This window comes from Ovis canadensis, chromosome 7 (genome assembly GCF_042477335.2).
Source record: "Ovis canadensis isolate MfBH-ARS-UI-01 breed Bighorn chromosome 7, ARS-UI_OviCan_v2, whole genome shotgun sequence".
NCBI lineage: Eukaryota > Metazoa > Chordata > Mammalia > Artiodactyla > Bovidae > Ovis > Ovis canadensis.
In genome coordinates this window covers 23,757,464-23,777,629 of record NC_091251.1, presented here as the reverse complement: position 1 = coordinate 23,777,629, position 20,166 = coordinate 23,757,464, and the positions used below count along the sequence as shown (strand labels likewise).

General features: G+C 48.5%; 1 long non-coding RNA gene across 1 annotated transcript in view; it reads left to right on the top strand.

Annotated features, from left to right (window-relative positions):
• Positions 1-8,253: 8,253 nt before the first annotated feature.
• The window catches only part of LOC138443303 (uncharacterized), a 55,597-nt gene continuing 43,684 nt past the window's right edge, over positions 8,254-20,166 (top strand). The window contains exon 1 of the long non-coding RNA XR_011258065.1: positions 8,254-8,720. This is a non-coding gene — a long non-coding RNA (uncharacterized lncRNA). The remainder of the gene's footprint in view (positions 8,721-20,166) is intronic.

Here is a 20,166-nt window from a genome sequence, read left to right as displayed (position 1 = left end):
CGCCGGGCTCACTCTCCTGCCGGGGCTTCTAAGACCCTCTAGAGAAGGCGCACTGTGCCTTCACCCCCTCGAGGGGGTGCCCGGTGCCTTTGTGAGTGCCGCAAGCCCTGTGTCAAGGGCTTTATTGGTTTTCTGCATAAACCAGAGAATATCAGCCTCTCTCTCTTTTACTTTCTTTTTGTCGACTCCGGACCACTAGGTTCCAGTCCATTAAAGGACCCCAAACAACGTGGGACTCATAGACCCTATCTAATTGAGGTCACAGAGCTCTGGCCCTGTTTTATTAAGGGGCCCCTGAGTGACTTTTGTGGTTGTTCCCACAGGATCTGTTCAGAGGAGTGGCTGTAATCTCTTTGGGGGCGTGGGTTTTCTCTCTGCGTCATTATGATCTTGATGTAAATCTGTTGTCATCTGGAGGAGTCAAGTCTCAACAGGTAGTTTAAGAAACCAGAAGCCATAGATCAGTAAAAGAGTTATTGTGACTAAGAGTCAAAGAAGGAGTGAGAACCACTTGACCTTTGATGGCGATTTTGATTGTGGTCCAGATAGGGTCAGTGCTTGGGTCATCTTGTCCAAAGGGATGGAGCCATTAGGACTCAGAAATAGTTGGAGGAATGACGACCTGAACATTAATAGACAAATTAGGAAAATATTAAGCCTGAATCCTCGTTTATACTTAACACTTTGAGGGGACTTGGAGTCAGGCAGCCAGTTGTCTAGGTTTATCTATGTAGGTCTTAAGCTTTCATGTGGCTATTGGTCATTACACATTTTTTTTTTCTTGTCAACGTATGATCCAGTGCAATTTCCTCATTTAAATATATAACAGTTACAAGAAGAGACCTTTGAAAAGTAAGATTGTAGTCACCTGCTGCTAGCAGACTTGGTCTTCAGAATGGGTGGTAGCATCCTAAGTCTGGCACAGCTCAGAAAACTCAAGCTCTCAACAACACAAGGACCTGTTTGAAGTCACACCATGGTGTCACCTAGTTCTTTCCATAGCTGCTCTATTTTTACTTTAATTGTAAAATTTTTTCTTAATAGTCAAAGCAGCTGTCACTGTTAGTGATGTCAGTGTTTCTCTAGGTTAGAGAAGATATAAGAATCGGGGGTCATAAGATCTCCTCCCCAAAGTGTCTATCTGAATGTCTCTTCTGCAGTGTTTTTACAGAGCACAGAGTGCCTCATTCCTAATTTCTATCCTGAACTCCTTTCAGGGGGTGTTGAAGGTCCGCGGCTTCGGTGGCCATGATTTAATCTTTGTAGAGGTAGATGGCAGAGCCCCTTCAGGGTAATGAATCTGACCACTGTTTGGGGGCATTACAGAACCAGTTTGTCACACACTTGGTAATGTAAGGGACAACACTTTTTAAAAATTAATTAATTTATTTTAATCAGAGTATAATTACTTTACAATACTGTGGTGGTTTTGTCATACATTGACATGAATCAGCCACGGGTGCACATGTGCCCCCCCTCCATCCTGAAGCCCCCTCCCACCTCCCTCCCCACCCCATCTCTCTGGGTTGTCCCAGAGCACCGGCTTTGAATGCCCTGCGTCATGCGTTGACCTTGCATCAGTCATCTGTTTTACATATGGTAATATACACGTTTCAGTTCTATTCCCTCACATCATCCCACCCTCTCCCTCCCCCACAGTCCAAAAGTCTGTTTTTACATCTGTGTCTCTCTTGCTGCCTCGCATATAGGGTCGTCGTTACCATCTTTCTAAATTCCACATATATGCATTAATATACTGCATCAGTGTTTCTCCTTCTGACTTACTTCATTTTGTATAACAGGCTTGGGACAACACTTTCGAAACAGGCAATATAGAAAACATATAGCTAGCAATAATAATAAGGTCATCAGTAAGAACTAAAGTCAAGAGCTTCCATTATGTGTAGCCCAGCATATACCTAAGTCATCTGAGTTAGTTTGTTCCATACCAATTCTTACTTTTTAGGGAAGCTATATACTGACATTGTCCCAAAGGCACCCAGCCTAGTTTTCCACTGTTATTAGACTGATTATCCTTAGTATGATTTCATAGTGCCCAGTATAGAGGAGACTTTCAACAGTTGCAGTGTTAGGGGGCAGGGAAGCAAACTTAGTTACAGACAAGCAGAGCTAGGAATGGCTGGGAAAAAAAAAAAAAAACAACACAACAAACTAGGACTATTCAGGTCTGCCCACTGTTCTCTTTATCTTCTTTGTTCTCAGAAAGGGGAAAGAGAAAAACTCGTTTCTATCTTCTTTTTTCTTTTTATTGCAACAAATTCCTCTTTTTTCCCTTTTCACTGCAACGCAAGTACCTTAGGACCCAGCAGTCCCACACCTGGGCATAAACCCAGAGGAAATAAATATTTAAAAGACATGGGAACCCCTGCAATCTCAGCCCAACAAGGTACAATAGTCAAGTCTAGGAAGCAAGCTAAATGTAGAAATTACAGATGAATGGAAGCAAAGGATAGGGCCCACGTACACAATGCGATATTTCTCAAAGATAAAGAAGTAGGAAATAATGCCAAGTCCTGCACAGGAAATAAACTAGAGATGATCATTCCAAGTGAATAAGGGAGACACAGCGAGACAAGTGTCATGTGATATCACCCCTGGGTGTAATCTAAAGATGGTTACAAATGAAGTTCTTTCCCAAAGAGGCACAGCCTCACAGATTTAGAAAAGAAACTCTGGTCACCAAGAAAATCAAGATGTAGTAGGCTGGGGGGAAAAAAAAAAGCAACAACCTACAAGATTGTAATTCACTCCTGTTCAAATTGTAGGGTAAAAAAAGAGAAAAATATAGAAAAAGAAATGCTGGTTCTATTTCCCCTCAGGCCACAGTGACCTGGGCTGATGTCACATCCCTGGAGCCTGACTGGCTTTTGTAGGCAGGCTGCAGTGTCCTGGGGGTGAGAGAGCTGGGAGCGCGTGGCAGGCAGGGCGCCTCCACAATGAACCTGGAGTGCCTGTTGCCCTTTGCAGAGCCCCCAACCTTCAGAAACAAGTGGGAGAAATTAAGAGTCTGGAATTGACATAGACACATATATCAAATAGAGGATCAAAAAGTAACTACCGAATAGCACAGGAAAGTTGCTGCTGCTGCTGCTAAGTCACTTCAGTCGTGTCCGACTCTGTGTGACCCCATAGACGGCAGCCCACCAGGCTCCCCCGTCCTTGGGATTCTCCAGGCAAGAACACTGGAGTGGGTTGCCGTTTCCTTCTCCAAGGAAAGTTGATGAACACACCGTAATCACCTATACATGAAAATGAACCCAAAGAGAATAAACACACATCTATACATAACTGAATCATGGATCTGTACAGCTGAAACAAACAAATCAGAAATCAACAATATGCCAACAAAAAATAACAAGGAAATTACAGGGGGAAAAAAGAAAGAAGAGTGGGACGTGAAGAAGAGAAGCGCTGCTCCCTTCTGGCCTTTTAATTTAACACCACCATGAAAAGCAGTGCTGCTGGGTGTTTAATATGCATAAGGATCAAGGGGCTGTAAGCCAAAAATACTGCCTTCAAGAAATGGCCGAGGTGTCACTGAAAAAAAAAAAAAATTCAAAACAAGGCAGGAGTTCAAGTGGCCAATTTCAAGAGGTAAGTTTAACTCTTACCCTTTAAAAGAACCACGTGAAAAAATGTCAGCATCGCTAAATATTAGAGATGTGAAAATCAAAACTATGTGAGGTATTTCCTCACATAGTTCACAGTGACCATTGTCCAAAAGTTGACAAACAATAAATTCTGGAGAAAGTGTGGGAAAAAGGGAACCCTCCCACACTGTCAGTGAAACCAGTCGCAGCCACTGTGAAGAACAGTGTGCAGGTTTTCAAAGAAACGGTCATGAGAATGAAATTAGCATACTCCCTAGCAGCATACACAGAAATAAACTCCAAAAAGACTAAAGATCTCAATAAATGGACAGGCAATATGAAACGCTTAAGGGAAAAAGCAGAACACACTTTGACATAAAATGCAGCAAGTTTTTCTTTGACCCACCTCTTAGAATCATGAAAAATAAAGCGAAAATAAATAAATGGGACCTGACTCCCCTTAAAAGCACCAGCGCAGCAGAGCAAACCATAAACATAACAGAAAGACAAACCTCATAATGGAACTAACATGTGCAAACAAAGACACCACGAGGAATTTCTCTCCAAAACATACGAACAGCTTATGCACACCTCGGTATCAAAGGAACAACCCAGTCAGCCAGGGGCACAAGATTTAAATCGACCTTCCTCCACAGAAAAATACATGCGAAGATGCTCAGCATCTCTAAGAATTAGGGAACTGAGAATCAGAAGTACAATGTGGCAGCACCCACACACGTCCGAATGGTCAGCATACAAAATCTACAACAATAAAATGCTGGAGAGGAATAGAGGTGAAAGGGCCCTCCCCGCTGTTGGTGGGAATGAAAGTCATTAAATCCACGAAGGAGAACAGGACAAAGGTCCGTTAAAAACTGAACAGAAAAGTACCATAGGACCCAGCAATCCCATTCCTGGGCACAGATCCAGAGAACACCGTAATTTTAAGAGACTGGTGCACCCCGATGCTCATGGCAGCATTGTGTACAATAACCAAGACATGGATGAAACCTAAGTGGGCAAAGGAAGATGAATGGGTAAACGAGATGGGGTGAACACACACACAGAGCAGCATCGCTCAGCCAGAAAGAGGGTGACATCACGCCACGTCCAGCAACAAGGGAGGAAGCAGAGACGATCACATTAAGTGCAGTAAGTCAAGGGAAGACAAGTCTCATATGATAGCTCTCGGAGGTGGAGTCTAGAAATGGGTACAAATGAACTTCTTTACCAAACAGAAACAACCTCGCAACACAGCGAAGTACCTTATGGTTACCAAAAAGGAAGAGGGGTGGGCAAAGGAAACGAGAAGGCGGAGATGAACAGACACGCACGACTCTGTAAAACGAGCAACGAGAGCCCACTATAGGACGAGGACCCCTAATCAACACTGCATAATGAACTACATGGGAAGAAAACCCAAAAAGAACGTGTACGCGGCTGCGCACTAGTGAATCGTGCTGCTGTGCACGTGAAGCAAACAAATAAAGCCTCTAACACACTGTAAGTCACCTATACACCAGCACAAGATACAGATTACAAAAAGAGAATGCCGACTCTATTCCCTTCGGGCCTTAGTGACTTGGGCTGCTGCCACAGCCCCCAAGCCTTGGGTCCCTTGGATGGACTGTCTTGGGGCTGAGGGAGCTGGGGAGCACGTGCCAGCCAATGGGACGAGCCCTGCCCCATGGACCTGGTGAGCCTGTTCCCCGCTGCACCGGCCCACGACCTCCAGATCCTGGCGGGTCCTCCTGCACTGAAACTACACCCACTGCCCCCAGAGGATGTGGAGCTTCTGGGCTGGAAGAGCTTTGGAAAGCCCCTGGGCTCCATGTCTCCAGGTGATGGGGTTCCCACCTCCAGCTTCCTTCCTTAGGGTCACCCCACCTATGATGAAAGCACCCTCTACAGAGTGGTGTTGCAGGAATTGGGTTATGTCCAGGGGATAGGGGTAAGGAAGGAAGAAGGAATGGGATGCAAGCCTTGGGTGTTTCTTCTGGCACATTCCACTCTAATTGACAATCCAGGAACAGTACTTTCCCTAAGGCTCTGGGTTCCTCCAGTAACCAGGGTCGGGGCATAAAGACACACTGCCGCCTTGTGGCCATTTCCCATAACAACTTTGAAAGCTTTGCTTATGGGCACTTAATATTCACTAGGCCTGTGGGCTGTAAGTAAAAAAAAACACCTGCCCTCAAGAAATGTCCTAAGGGAGGTCAACAGAAAAATATTAAAAACAGAGCAGGTGTTCAAGAAGACAATTTGAATGAATAAGTTTAACTCACACTGTTTTAAAAATAATCACATGTAAAGATGTCAACATGGCCAAATATAAGGGAAATGCAAATCAAAACTTCAAGGAGGTATAACCTTACACAAGCCAGAATGGCCATAGATGGAAACTCTACAAGCAATAAATGCTGCAGAGGGTGTGAAGCAAAGGGAACTCTCCTACACGGATGCTGGGAATGGAAACGGGGGGCAGCCACTGTGGAGGACACCGGGCAGGTTCCTTAGCAATGAAAATGAGAACGAAATTAGGATGTTCCCTAACACCATACACAAAAATAAATTCCAAATAGATTAAAGATGAAACTCTTGAGAAAAAGAGCACATGCCTTAACATAAAATGCAGCAACTTCTTTTTTGATCTACCTTGTAGAATCATGAAAATAAAACAAAAATAAACAAATGGGACCTAATAAACATTAAAAGCATCTGCACAGCAAAGGAAACCATCAGTGAAAGAAAAAGATAACCCTCAGAATGGAAAAAAATTCCTTGCAAACAAAGATACCTACAGGGAATTTCTCTTCAACACATACAAACCACTAGCACAGCTCAATATCAAAAAACAAACAACCCAATAAAAAAATCAGCCAAAGAATAAATGCACAATTCTCCAGGGAAGCCATAGAGATGATAAGAAAGCAGATGAAATGATGCTCAGCATCACTAGTTCTTCAGTTCAGTTCAGTTGCTCAGTCGTGTCTGACTGTTTGCGACCCCATGAATCACAGCTAGAGAAAGGCAAATCGAATGTACAATGAGGTATCACCTCACATTGATCAGAATGGCCACGTTGAAAACTACAACAGTCAAGTCTGTAGAGGCGGTGGAGAAAAGGGAACTCTCCTACACTGTAGGTGGCAATGTCAGTCAGTATACTCACTAGGGAGAACATTATGAAGGTTCTTAAAAATCTAAACATAGAAGTCACTGGGTACCCAGTGACCCAGCAACTCCATACCTAGGCACAGATCCAGAGGAAATCAAAATTTAAAAAGTCAGCTGCACCCAGCGATCATGGCAGCACTAGGTACGATAACCAAGACACAGAGACAAGTGTACAAGGACAGGTGAATGAAGACAGAGCATGGGGTACACGCGCACAACGCAATGTCACTCAGACGGAAAGGAGGACGAGGTAACGCCATTTCCAGTTTCCAGGAAGCAGCTGGAGGTAATCACACCAGGTGACGTGAGATGGAGAGTGACAAGCACCGGATATTACTTCCTGCGGAATCTAAACATAGATACAAATAAACTTCTTTACAAAAGAGAAGCATGAGCCTCATGGACTTGGAAAAGAAACTCAAGTTTACCAACAAAGAGAGGCGGCGGGGCAGGGAGTAATTAGCTGCTTCAGATCAATATATACACCTTAAAACAGATGCTAAAGGGCTCATAACAGTCACAAGTCCAAGAGGGCTGTTAATGACACCTGCCCTCAAGAAATGTCCTGGGGTAAATCAGTGGGAAAAATTCCAAACAGGGCCAACATTACCTCACACTTGCCACTGTGGCAAGATCTCCAAAGAAAATCTCCAAAGAATAATTACTGCAGAGAATGCACAGAAAATAAAATCCTCCCGCAGTCTTGGTGGGAATGTAAATGGTGAGGTCATGAAGGAAAACAGCACGGAGGTTCCTTGAAACACTAAGCACAGAGGTATCGCATGATCCTGCAATCCCATTCCTCAGCTTGGGTCCAGAGAAAACCACCATTCAGAATAAGACGTGCACCTTGATTTTCAGGACAACACTATTTACAATGGCCAAGACACAGAATCCACCAAAACGTCACAGAAAAGTGAAGACTGTGTGGTACAGCTGTACACTGGAATGCCACTCAGCCATGAAACAGAATGAAATGATGGTACTGGCAGCAGCAAGTAATTACACCAAGAAATTATCATACTATAAATACTTTTCAGAGAGAAAAGGACAAGTATCCTAAGATATCACGTACAGGTGGAATCTGTAAGTTCAGACCAATGAACCAATTTACAAAATAGACTCATAGACTGAGAAAATCAAACTATGATTATCAAAGGAAAATTAGAAGGGGCAAATAAATTAAGAGTTTGGGATGAAAATATACACATTAATATATATCAAGTTGATAATAAAAAAAGGACCTACTGAATAGAACTGGAGGCTCTGCTGAATAAACTATAATAACATATATGAGGGGAAAAAAGAAAAAGAATAGGAATATGTCTTTGAATAACTGAATCAAGTTCATGTGAAGATGAAAAGTTAAAAAGGTTAGGTAACCTCCTGCCCCTTCTGCTGGTGTAACTCAGCTTGCTCCTTGCAGAGTCTGGATCATGTAGGTCACGTAGTCTCAGAAAGTCGGGACTCACAATACAAGGAACTGGAGCTTATCTCACTCACCCATGTCCTGCTCTTTGCGATCGCCTAGCCCCCTGCAAACCTGCTTAATCATGCCTGTCCGTATATAAAAACTCTGTAACCCCTTTCTTCGGGGCTCAGAGCTTGGAGTGTTAACTCCTCTGGGCCTGCTGGCGTAGTAACCCTGAGTTCTCCAACGCTTGGAGCGTGCTGCTTGGTTTCTCAAATACTGGTTTCTGCAATATTTCTGGAGGCCCTAGTGAGATTCCAACCACACAGCCCCCTTGAACCGCTGGACTGGTGGCTCAGCCGGATCAGAGTGGAAGAGCGCGGAGACAAACAAGGAGGCTTGCCCCCTGATGGTATTCCAGGCTCTCTTTCGAACAGGTGTTCTGACTCTGCGGACAGCCAAGCCGCGACCAGACACATTGGAGGGATGGACCAACTCACCAGGAATGGCCACAGGATCAGGTAAGGCCCCAGGGCCAGTCCCCAGTCAGGGCCTACCCCAGTGGGTAGAGGGGGAGACTGATCACCTCCTTGGAGCTCCCAGGAAGGGAGCATCAGATAGGGACACTGGGGACTCAGGGAAAGGGAGGTGTTGTGATAACCTCTGAGTGATTGTGTACGCATGATTCCTAACTGAAGGAAGTGAAAGTGAGCTCCACAGTCCTCGGACTGTGGAGCCTGAGAGGGTCCAAAACCTGCAGTTCCATGACAACCTCATAAGGCTGAAAGGTGGTTCCAGTCTCTGGGGGATTTGATCCCTCCCTGGGAAGCTGATCCAGGTGTGGGGTGTAATACCGACCTGCCAATGCTAAGAGGCATCTTAAATCTCCCTTGGGAGAGCAGGCAGGCGGATAAAAAATGAATGTGAACGAGTGTGCGGCCTGATTCGCTTGCGCTTCAGGCTTGATTGTGTGGCTTCACGGCCTTCGTGCCTACAGAGTCCAAGTGGGCCCTATCTTGCGGTTCCGTGGTGACCTCATACAGCTCAAGGCAGTGTCTGCGTCTGGGAGACCCAGTCCATCCCTGCAAGACAGATTCGGATCAGGGGTTCCCACTGATCTGCCAGTGGAAAGAGGCGCCCAGGTTCCCCTGGGCACGTGGCCAAGAGGACACCTGAGTGGCCTCCCCTTTTGAGAGGGCACCCACCCTTGTCTTTGCAAACCTTTGTTTGTCTCAGGGCAGGATACCAGGGAGGGGAAAATTACTGGTTGCTGGCTATTCTTCTGTCGACTGACTCCTTGAGCTGACATCGAAGAGATTAGGTTTTCCTCAAAACACAGCCAGGTAGATTACATTTGTCAACATGGGTGGACATTCCTCTTAGTTTTAGATTGCATGATAAAGAACTTTAAGAAGGGCTTTGCAGGAGATTACAGAGTCAGGATGACCCCCAGGAAGCCTCATAACTTTTGTGAGCTCGATTGGCCATCCTTTGACGTTGGGTGGCTGCCAGAGGGCACTCCGGACCTTCCCACTGTCCAAACAGTGCCTCAGGAAGTCACTGGGACTCCAGGACCTCCAGATCAGTTTCATATGTAGACTCCTGGCTTCTAATAGCACAGACTGCCCCCATGGGCAAGATTTTGCACAAACAGACAGGGCCTGAGTAGGGTATTTGTGGCCCAAACACTCAGAAAAAAGAAAGAAGAGAAAAAACCTATATTCCAGAGAGATACAGTGGAAGACCAATTGCTGCCTCTGCCATATGTTCCCCTGACTCCACAAGCCCCGGCACAGCCAGCACTGGACCCATTGCCGGATAGTCCACCCTGCCCCAGTGTCCCCCGCATCACCTGAGCCAGTAGAGAAGCAGCTCCGCTCAGCAAAACGATTTAACTAGCTGGCTGCCGCCCGTCAGATGCCACTGCAAGAAACTCAAGGTCCTCAACAAGTGAACGGGGATGCCTCAGTCCAGCCTGGTCGCTCCATCCTCTATTATCAGCCCTTCAGCACTACTGACCTCCTAAACTGGAAACACCATGACCCAGCGTACTCTGATAAACCACAGGCTATGATTGACGTCCTAGAGCCCATTTTCCACACCCACCAGCCCACATGGGATGACTGTTGCCAGCTCCTTATGTCTCTCTTCACCAATGAAGAAAGGTGACGCATCTCGACAGAAGCCCAAAAATGTCTCAGAGGACAAGCCCCCTCAGAGGTCTTAGATGCAGAAGGATGGGCATGAGAGGCGATGTCAGAGACGAGACCTAATTGGGATTTCAATACCAGAGAAGGACAAGAAACCCAGAGTCACTACCGTGATGCCCTTCTACATGGACTTCGAGCAGGAGCCAAAAAGCCCACCAATATGTCCAAAATTCGACAATAATCCAAAAAGCTGATAAGACTCCCCCTAATTTCTATGAAAGACTGTGTGAAACGTTCTGAATACACACCCCATTGCACCCCAAGACACCCGAAAATCAGCGGATGATTGACGCTGCCTTTGTGGCTCAACCCTGTGCAGACATCCAGCGACAGCTCCAAGAGCTGGAAGGCTTCCCTGGGATGAGTGCCACACAGCTCCTGGAGGCAGCAGGTAAGACTTCGTGAACCAAGACCGTGAAGCCCAGCGAGAAGCAGATAAAAAAATGAAACGGAAAGCAGCCCTGCTAGCAGCGGCACTGAGGAGCTCAGATCCAGTGAACCAGACCGTTCCCTCGTGGAAAGGGGAAACCAAGCAGAGACCACCACTGCGCCGTGACCAGTGCACCCCCTGCAGAGAGACCGGACCTGGAGGAATGAGTGCCCTCATCACAGAGGGACATCCGAAGGGTCGAAGAAGTTCAGTCAACCCAGCAAAGAAAGGTACCAGCTGGAGCTGGCTGTCCAAAACCTTATCGGCCTGGCTAGAGCAGAATCAAACTAGGGAAGACCGGGCTCCCTGATCCTGGGCCCACAGTCATGATGAAAGCAGGGGGCCAATCAATGACTTGTATGGTGGATACCAGAGCTGAACACCCCGTGGTCACCACGCCGGTGGCTCCCCTCACAGGCTGAGCAGCAACGACTGTTGGGGCCACAGAGGACATGGCTCATTCTGCAAGGCCTGTTCATGTCATGCCATCTGGTGACTCATGAATTTCCCCACTTACTGAAATGCTCCATTTCCCTGCTGGGTAGAGACTTACTGACAAAGCTGGGGGCACAGATCACCTTTGCCCCTGGAAAGCCTGCAAGCCTCACCCTGGGGAGCCAATTGCCTCTGATGATGGCCATGCCCAGGGAAGATGGATGGCATCTCTGTTCCTCAGGGAGGGAACCAATAAGCACCCCCAGACTGCTAAAAAATTCCCTGATGTCTGGACAGATAAGGGGCCCCCAGGTTTGGCCAAAACCCATGCCTCCATTGTAGTGGACCTGAGTACAGAAGCCACTCCTGTTAGACAGAAACAATATCCAGTACCACGGGAGGCATGGCTGGGAATTCAGGACCACACCCAGGGTCTACGAGATGCCAAGATCCTAATCGAAGGTCAGTCTCCCTGGAACATCCGCTCTTACCAGTCAAAGAATCTGGAGGGAGTGACTAGCACCCTGTTCAGGACCTCCATGCCGTCAGCAGTGCAGTGATCACCATCCATCCAGTGGTCCCAAATCCCGACACTCTCCTGAGTCTCTTACCCGCTCAGGCAAGCTGGTTCACCTGCCTCGACCTCAAGGGCGCGTTCTTCTGCCTCTGGCTGTCACCAGCCAGCCAGCCCTTCTTTGCCTTTGAATGGGAAGACCCCCATACTGGGAGAACGACACAGCTGACTTGGACCCGACTGCCACAAGGCTTCAGAAACTCACCTACCCTGTTTGGTGAAGCTCTGGCTGCGGACCCTGCTACCTTTCCTGGAGAAATTTTCAACTGCACCCTACTCCAGTATGTGGATGACCTGTTGCTAGCCAGTCCCGCCCACGGGGACAGCTGGAGAGGCACCAAGGCCCTGCTGGCCCTACTCTCCACCGCAGGGTACAAGGTGTCAAGGAAAAAGGCTCAGATCAGCAGACAGGAGGTCAAGTACCTGGGGTCTGTCATCTCAATAGGGCCTCCCTCGGGCGCTTGGACATGAGAGGAAGCAACCCATCTGTTCAATACCTTGGCCAAACACCAAGAAAGAAGTCCGTGAGTTTCTCGGGGCTGCTGGATTCTGCCGGATCTGGATACCAGGTTTCTCTGAAATTGCCAAGGCTTTGTTTAAAGCCACAGCAGGGTCTGGTAAGGACCCCCTGGAGTGGGGAGCTGAACAGGAAAAGGCCTTCAAGGAGATCAAGACACTCTTGACCAGCGCTCCAAAATTAGGGCTGCCAGGTGGGACACGGGACTTTAACCTCTTTGTACGTGAAAAAATCCCACTGCACTGGGGGCCCTCATGCAAACAGCTGGGCATGGCAGCGCCCGCCGCATACCTGTCCAAACGACAGGACCCAGTGGCCGGGGGTGGCCGCCATGCCTCCAGGCAGTACCTGCCACTGTGGTTTTGGTCAGAGAAGCAGATTAGCTCACTCTATGACAAAATAAAAATGTAAAGGTTCCCCATGCTGTTACTGCCCTGGTGAACAGCCAGGGGCATAAGCGGCTGACCGACTCCAGGATGATTCACTATCAAGGACCGCTTTGAGAAAACCCACAGGTCCAACTCGAGACTGTGTAGATGCTGAACCTTTTTACCTTTACGCCACCTTTTTATCTGCGGAAGTGGGACCCGATCATAATCGTCAGGAGGTCATAGATGAAATTTACTCAAGCAGGCCGGACCTGACGGACATTCCCCTCCAGAACCCAGAACTGCAGCTATTCACTGATGGCAGCAGTTTCATCCATTCGGGCAGCACAAAGCAGGCTCCGCCGTAGCAACACCTGATGAGGCAGTGAAGCCTGAGGCGTTGCCACAAGGGTGGTCAGCACAGCGGGCTGAGCTATGGGCACTCACCCAGGCACTAAGGCATGCCTCAGGGAAACGAGTCAACGTCTATACTGATTCAAGGTATGCCTTTGTTACTTTACACGCTCACGGAGCCATTTATCAAGAAAGGGAACTACTGACAACAGGGGGAAAGGAGATTAAAAACAGAAAAGAAATCCTTCAACTGTTAGAAGCAGTCTGAAAGCCTTCCCAAGTGGCAGTTACCCATTGCAAAGGCCATCAGTGAGGAACTGATCCAATCAGCAAAGGAAATTGGTTCACCGACCAGGCAGCCAAGGAGGTGGCAACCCTACTGAGCCCTACAGTGGGCCCCGAGTGAGTCTTTAAGGTCCTCTTGACACCAGAATTGCCTCCTTCCCTGAGATACACCAAGGAAGAAGATCAATGGGCTCTAAATGGGAGAGGAATAAAAGAAAAGGAGGGCTGGTGGAAGCTCCCAGACCACAGACTCTTTGTCCCCAGCAATATAGCAGTCCAGGTGGTAAAACATCATGAGACAACTCATTCAGGAAAAACAGCGCTAGAGAGCTTACTGAGCTGCTACTATTTTGTTCCTATGCTCCCAACCCTGTGTGCCCAGATCAGCGCTAAATGTGTGACTTGTGTGCAAAACAACGCCAGCCAAGGACCAAGACCCAACCCAGGGGTGCAGACAGTAGGGACACTGCCCTCTGATCTAGAAGCAGACTTTACTGAGATCAAGCCCTAGAGGGGCTATAAGTGTTTACTTGGGGTAGTCTGCGCCTACTTGGGATGGCTTGAAGCCCACCCCACATGCACTATATGGGCACGAGAAGTGGTCAAGGCCCTACTAAGAGACATAATCCCAAAAGGTGGGCTGTCTCTCTCCATAGGGCCTGCCAATGGTCCAGCTTTTGTGTCTGAGATAATTCAAACTTTATCCAGGATGCTGGGAATCAAATGGAAGCTTCACACCGCTTACAGGCCACAGAGCTCAGGGAAAGTTGAATGCATGAATCAGGCCCTCAAGAGTACATTAGGTAAACTCTGTCAAGAGACAGAGTTTATCTTGGGTCAACCTGTTACCCCTAGCCTTACTCTGAGCCTGATGCACCCCGAGGTCCCCAGGCTATTCTCCCTTTGAGATCTTATATGGGAGAACACCCTCAATGATAGGAAAACTCAAGGGAAACCCCCAACAACTAGCTGACCTGGAGATGTCCTGATACCTCCAGGCCCTGAGAAAAGTCTTCCACTATATAGCCCAAGAAACCTTACAAAGTACACCCATTCCCTTGGACAATTGGGTTCATCCCTATCAGCCAGGAGATGAGATATGGGTTAAAGATTGAAAAAATGAACCACTTCAGCCAGTTTGGACTGGCCCTCACACGGTCGTCCTGGCAACCCCTACTGCTGTTAAAGTTACAGGCGTCATCCCTTGGATCCACCACACCAGAGTCAAGAAGGCAGTGGCTTCCTGTGATGAGGACACCTGGAAAACAGTTCAGGACCCCCAGATCCCCTCAAGGTCTGGTTCCAAAGACAACAGCCCTCACCCACAAAGGTCGCTGAACCCTGCTGTAGTCGCTCCGGATGCTGATTAGTCAATGCACCGCAGAAGCTTAAGGATTCCTCAGCCTTGCTCCAGCCACACTCTGGCAGCTGACTGGTCAACACACAATGAAAGCTTGAGGACCCGGCTATCAAAATATCTATGGATTTTCATTGTCAACCCTGGCCTCTATCCCTGATTGGTATTATTGCTGTGCTCTTCACACAGGACTAGCTTCAGTTGCACCCAAGGACTGGGATTTGGGTCAGAAGCTGTGGTTAGCTGTCTGTTATCTCACTGTAGTGGGAAGCCTCATTCTTATCAGATGTCTCAAGATCGATTCTCCCTACTAACTAAATCGCTCACAATATAACCTTCATGACAGGCTCAGTTGCTATAGCCGTGACAACCCAAAGACGGGGAGAAAACCTTTTGCTAGAGTTCAATTATCTGTTACGTGCAGGCTGCTTTGCAGCCTTTTGGTGCCCCTTGCTCTGAAGAATTGATGCTTTTGAACTGTGGTGTTGGAGAAGACTCTCGAGAGTCCCTTGGTTAAGGAGATCCAACCAGCCCATTCTGAAGAAGATCAAACCTGGGATTTCTTTGGAAGGAATGATGCTAAAGCTGAAACTCCAGTACTTTGGCCACTTCATGCGAAGAGTTGACTCATTGGAAAAGACTTTGATGTTGGGAGATTGGGGGCAGGAGGAGAAGGGAACGACGGAGGATGAGATGGCTGGATGGACGTGAATCTGAGTGAACCCCGGGAGTTGGTGATGGACAGGGAGGCCTGGCATGCCGCGATTCATGGGGTCGCAAAGAGTTGGACACGACTGAGCGACTGAACTGAACTGCTCTAACAGATGGTGCTGATCCTTATCCATCATGCACCTGTCAACTTTACAGTCAACCCTTGGAAAATCGCTTACTCAACCATCAGCTAGAACAATGTATAGATAGCCAACCCTATAGGCTGATCACCCACTGCCTTAATAACCATGTGATGTATGTCCAGGGACCTGGGGGCCAAAATGTCTTCCAGTCATGCCCCCCACTGCCGCTACCTTTCCCCCACCAGAGGATCCAAACCCCGGGCGGTATCCCAGCACCATGGCATTGCCATCATGCCCCTGTGCCTCTGTCTACCCCCAAATGCCATGCAGATGCTACAACCCAGAGCAGGTGTCTGTCTGCCAAGTAAATGGAAAGACCTACTGGACATGGACAATAATGCAGACAAGCAAAATCACGGACCAACTTTGCCCTAAAAACTCAGGCTCTACCTGTTGGCAGTAAGACCCAGGTTACAGAGTTAATTGCCCCTTAGACCCTCGTCTGGACCAGGTTCTCGGTGTAGCTCATCGCCTGCTCAACCACACCAGCCCCAGCTGGCCAGGGACTGCTGGCTCTGCTCATCCCTAGGAGCTCCACGGTACTTAGCTACACCAGTACCATTAACAGATGCAACAGTCATGGGAACTCCCAGAGTCTCCCTTACAAGGGCCAGTCTCAAGGACAATTGAGTTAACTCAAAAGGCTCCAGAATGCTTTACAAATGATGGAGGAACTGAACCTGTAGGCCATTTAGCCAGGGACGAATGTACTCAAACTTTAAAAGGTGAGTGGCCCACTCAACATCTGACAAACACAAGACGGTGCCGCCCCTATCAAGGCCTTTTCTTTGAGGGACAGGTGCTTGCTTATGTCTACCAGTCAACTGGATGGGTATCTGCACCTTAGCTTTCCTCGCTCCCCAGATGAATACTGTCCCTAACAAGCAGACTCTCACTGAACCTCTGGCAGGACATACACAGTCAAAAAGAGCCATCCAGTTCATACCTTTACTATTTGGTCTGGCGGTTGAGAGAGTAGCCAAATCTTAGGTGGCCTTACAGGAGCAACTAGACTCCCCGGCTGAGGTGGTTTTACAGAATAGGAGAGGGCTAGACCTACTGACAGCTGAAAGGGGAGGACTCTGCCTCTTCTTGAACAAAGAATGCAGCTTTTATGTAAACCAATCAGGAATAGTCAAGACAGGGCCCAACAGCTAAGGAAACAAATCATAAACAGGAGAGAGGAAGTAGCAAATTCCTGGGGTAGTTAGAACAATATCTGGAGCTGGCATCACGGCTTCTCCCTTTGACAGGTCCTCTCTTCATATTCTTTGTGGCATTCTTGTTTGGCCCTTGTATTCTCAATGCTGTTACCCAGTTCATAACCTCTCGAATTGATTCCATAAAGTTACAAATGGTAATAGCTCAATATAACCCCCTAAATGATGGGGCTATGAATGTCCTACCAAAACATGAGATGATGCTTTCTGCAGTGAGTGACAGAAGCATCAAGAAGCGGGGAATGAAGAGGAAAAGTTTAAATTTTACATAGCCTCCTGCTCGTTCTGACCCTGTAACTCAGCTTGCTCCTTGCAAAGTCTGGATCATGTAGGTCACATAGTCTCAGAAAGTGGGGACTCACAATACTAGGAACTGGGCTTATCTCACTCACCCTTGTCCTGCTCCTTGCAATTGCCCAGCCCCTACAAACCTGCTTAATCATGCCTGTCTGTGTATAAAAACTCTGTAACCCCTTTGTTCAGGGCTCAGAGTGTGGAGTGTTAACTCCTCTGGGCCCGCTGGCATAATAAACCTGAGTTTTCCAACTCTCCAAGTGCGGTGCTTGGTTTCTTGAGTACTGATTTCTGTAACACATGTACACCGAAAACAAACAAAACATTGGAAATAAACTCTGCCCTAATATAAAATAACAATAAATTACAAATTAAATTACATGAGCTCGGCCTAGAGGAAACCAGACAGTGGGGACCCTATGAGTTAGGTTTATGACATGCTATGGGACAACAGAGGATGAGATGGCTGGATGGCATCACTGACTCTGTGGACGCGAGTCTGAGTGAACTCCGAGAATTAGTGATGGACAGGGAGGCCTGGCGTGCTGCGATTCATGGGGTCACAAAGAGTTGGACATGACTGAGCGACTGAACTGAATTGAACTGATGACATCAATACATGACACCACCAAAGGCTCTGTCACTCAGCGGAATGCAGAGCAGCAACTCACTCAAAGGTGCCTGACCTCCTGCGATTGTGACCATATGAAGAGAAGAAAAAGGACTGCAGGTTAATCAGGGCAACACCCTCAATTCAGATGTTGGAAATCTCAGAGGGGACAAGGCACACGTATGTAAAGAGCACATGTGGGGTCTGCGGGTACAGGATCTGACCCATGTGGATGGGGTGAGACCCACACAATCCCCAAACCCTGCACCTGGGCTCACACGTCCACTGTCTCCAGGGTGAGCCCCTCCAGACCCTGCACCTGGGGTTACATGTCCACCGCCTCCAGGGTGACCCCCTCCAGACCCTGCACCTGGGGTCACACAGTCAGTGTCCAGGGTGACACCCCTCCCAGACCCTGCACCTGGGGTCACATGTCCACAGTCTCCAGGGTGACGCCCCTCCAGACCCTGCCCTGGGATCACACATCCACAGTCTCCAGGGTGAGCCTTTCCAGAACCTGCCCCTGGGATCACATGTCCACCATCTCCAGGGTGACCCCCTCCCAGACCCTGCACCTGGGGTCACATGTCCACAGTCTCCAGGGGGAGCCCCCTCCAGACTCTGCCCCTGGGGTCACATGTCCACTGTCTCCAGGGTGACCCCCTCCAGACCCTGTACCTGGGCTCACATGTCCACAATCTCCAGGGTGACCTCCTCCAGACCCTGCACCTGGGGTCACACAGTCAGTGTCCAGGGTGACACCCCTCCCAGACCCTTCACTTGGGGTCACACATCCACAGTCTCCAGCATGACCCCCTCCAGACCCTACATCTGGGGTCACATGTCCACCGTCTCCAGGGTGACCCCCTCCAGACCCTGCACCTGGGGTCACACAGTCAGTATCCAGGGTGACCCCCCTCTCAGACCCTGCACCTGGGGTCACACAGTCAGTGTCCAGGGTGACCCCCCTCTCAGACCCTGCACCTGGGGTCACACAGTCAGTGTCCAGGGTGACACCCCTCCCAGACCCTTCACCTGGGGTCGCACGTCCACAGTCTCCAGGGTGACCCCCTCCAGATCCTGCATCTGGGGTCACATGTCCACAATCTTCAGGGTGACCCCCATCCAGACCCTGCACCTGGGGTCACATGTCTACAGTCCATAGGGTGACCTCCTCTCCCAGACCCTGTACCTTTGGTGGCAAGACCCTTGGTTAGGACACCAGGCGTCTGCTGGTTGGGCCCCTTCGGTGGAAACGAGTGAGTTCCTTGAGCGCCTGGCTTGGCAGATGTAGAACTATCGGGTCAGTCTCCTTCCCCCACACTTGTCCCATAGAAGTCCTCCTCTTTTCCCTTCAGTTCTGTGTGATGTTAACTGGTCTTACAGCTGTCATGATAATGACAGCTACTTGAACACGCTACCTTGGTGCCAGCAGTCTCAGTCTTTTCTGTCCTGCTGAGGTGCTGTGAAAACACACCAGACTCTGGGCTGGAGACGAGGGCAGGTCTGGTCTCTGCTGAGCATGGACGCTCTGCTGGAAGGAGAGCACAGCAGCACCCTCACCTGCTGCCCATTGGCTTTTTGCCTGATTCATGTGCCCTGCAATCAATTGCCCAGATAAACCTGTTCCTCTCTTGCCATGCTTGTGCTGGTGAATCGGAAAAATTACCAGGTAGCTCACCTGAGGAGTCTCCAGGAGCCCCACGGATGGGGAACCTTGCAGGGGTAAAGAGGGAATAGGCACAGGCCTGTGTAAAATGATACTGTAAAGCATTAATTCCTAAACACAAGTGGAGCTTACATGTATGCTTCCCTTTTTCTTGGCTTTGTGTATATGGTCTCCCTCTGTACATGATTCTGACCCACACAGACGGAGTGAGATTCACACAGACCCCAGACCCCCCTACCTGGGGTTACACATTCCTTGGTCAGGGCACCATGGCTGTGATCGGTGGGCCTCCAAAGTGTAAACAAGCCAGGTCCATGTAGTCAAAGCTATGGTTTTTCCAGTAGTCATGTATGGAGTAGTCATGTGAGAGTTGGACCATAAAGAAGGCTGAGTGCTGAAGAACTGATGCTTTTGAACTGTGGTGCTGGAGAAGACTCTTAAGAGACCTTGGACAGCAAGATCAAGCCAGTCAGTCCTAAAGGAAATCAACTGTGAATATTTATTGGAAGGACTGATGCTGAAGCTGAAGCTGCAATACTTTGGCCACCTGCTGGGAAAAGCTGACTCATTGGGAAAAACCCTGATGCTGAGAAAGATTGAAGGCAGGAGGAGAAGGGGACAACAGAGGATGAGATGGCTGGATGGCATCACCGACTCAACAGATGTGAGCTTGAGCAAACACCAGGAGATAGAGAAGGATGGGGAAGCCTGGCGTGCTGCAGTCCATGGGGTCACAAAGAGTTGGACAGACTTAGAGACTGAACAGCAACAAGCAGGTAGCCCACCTGAG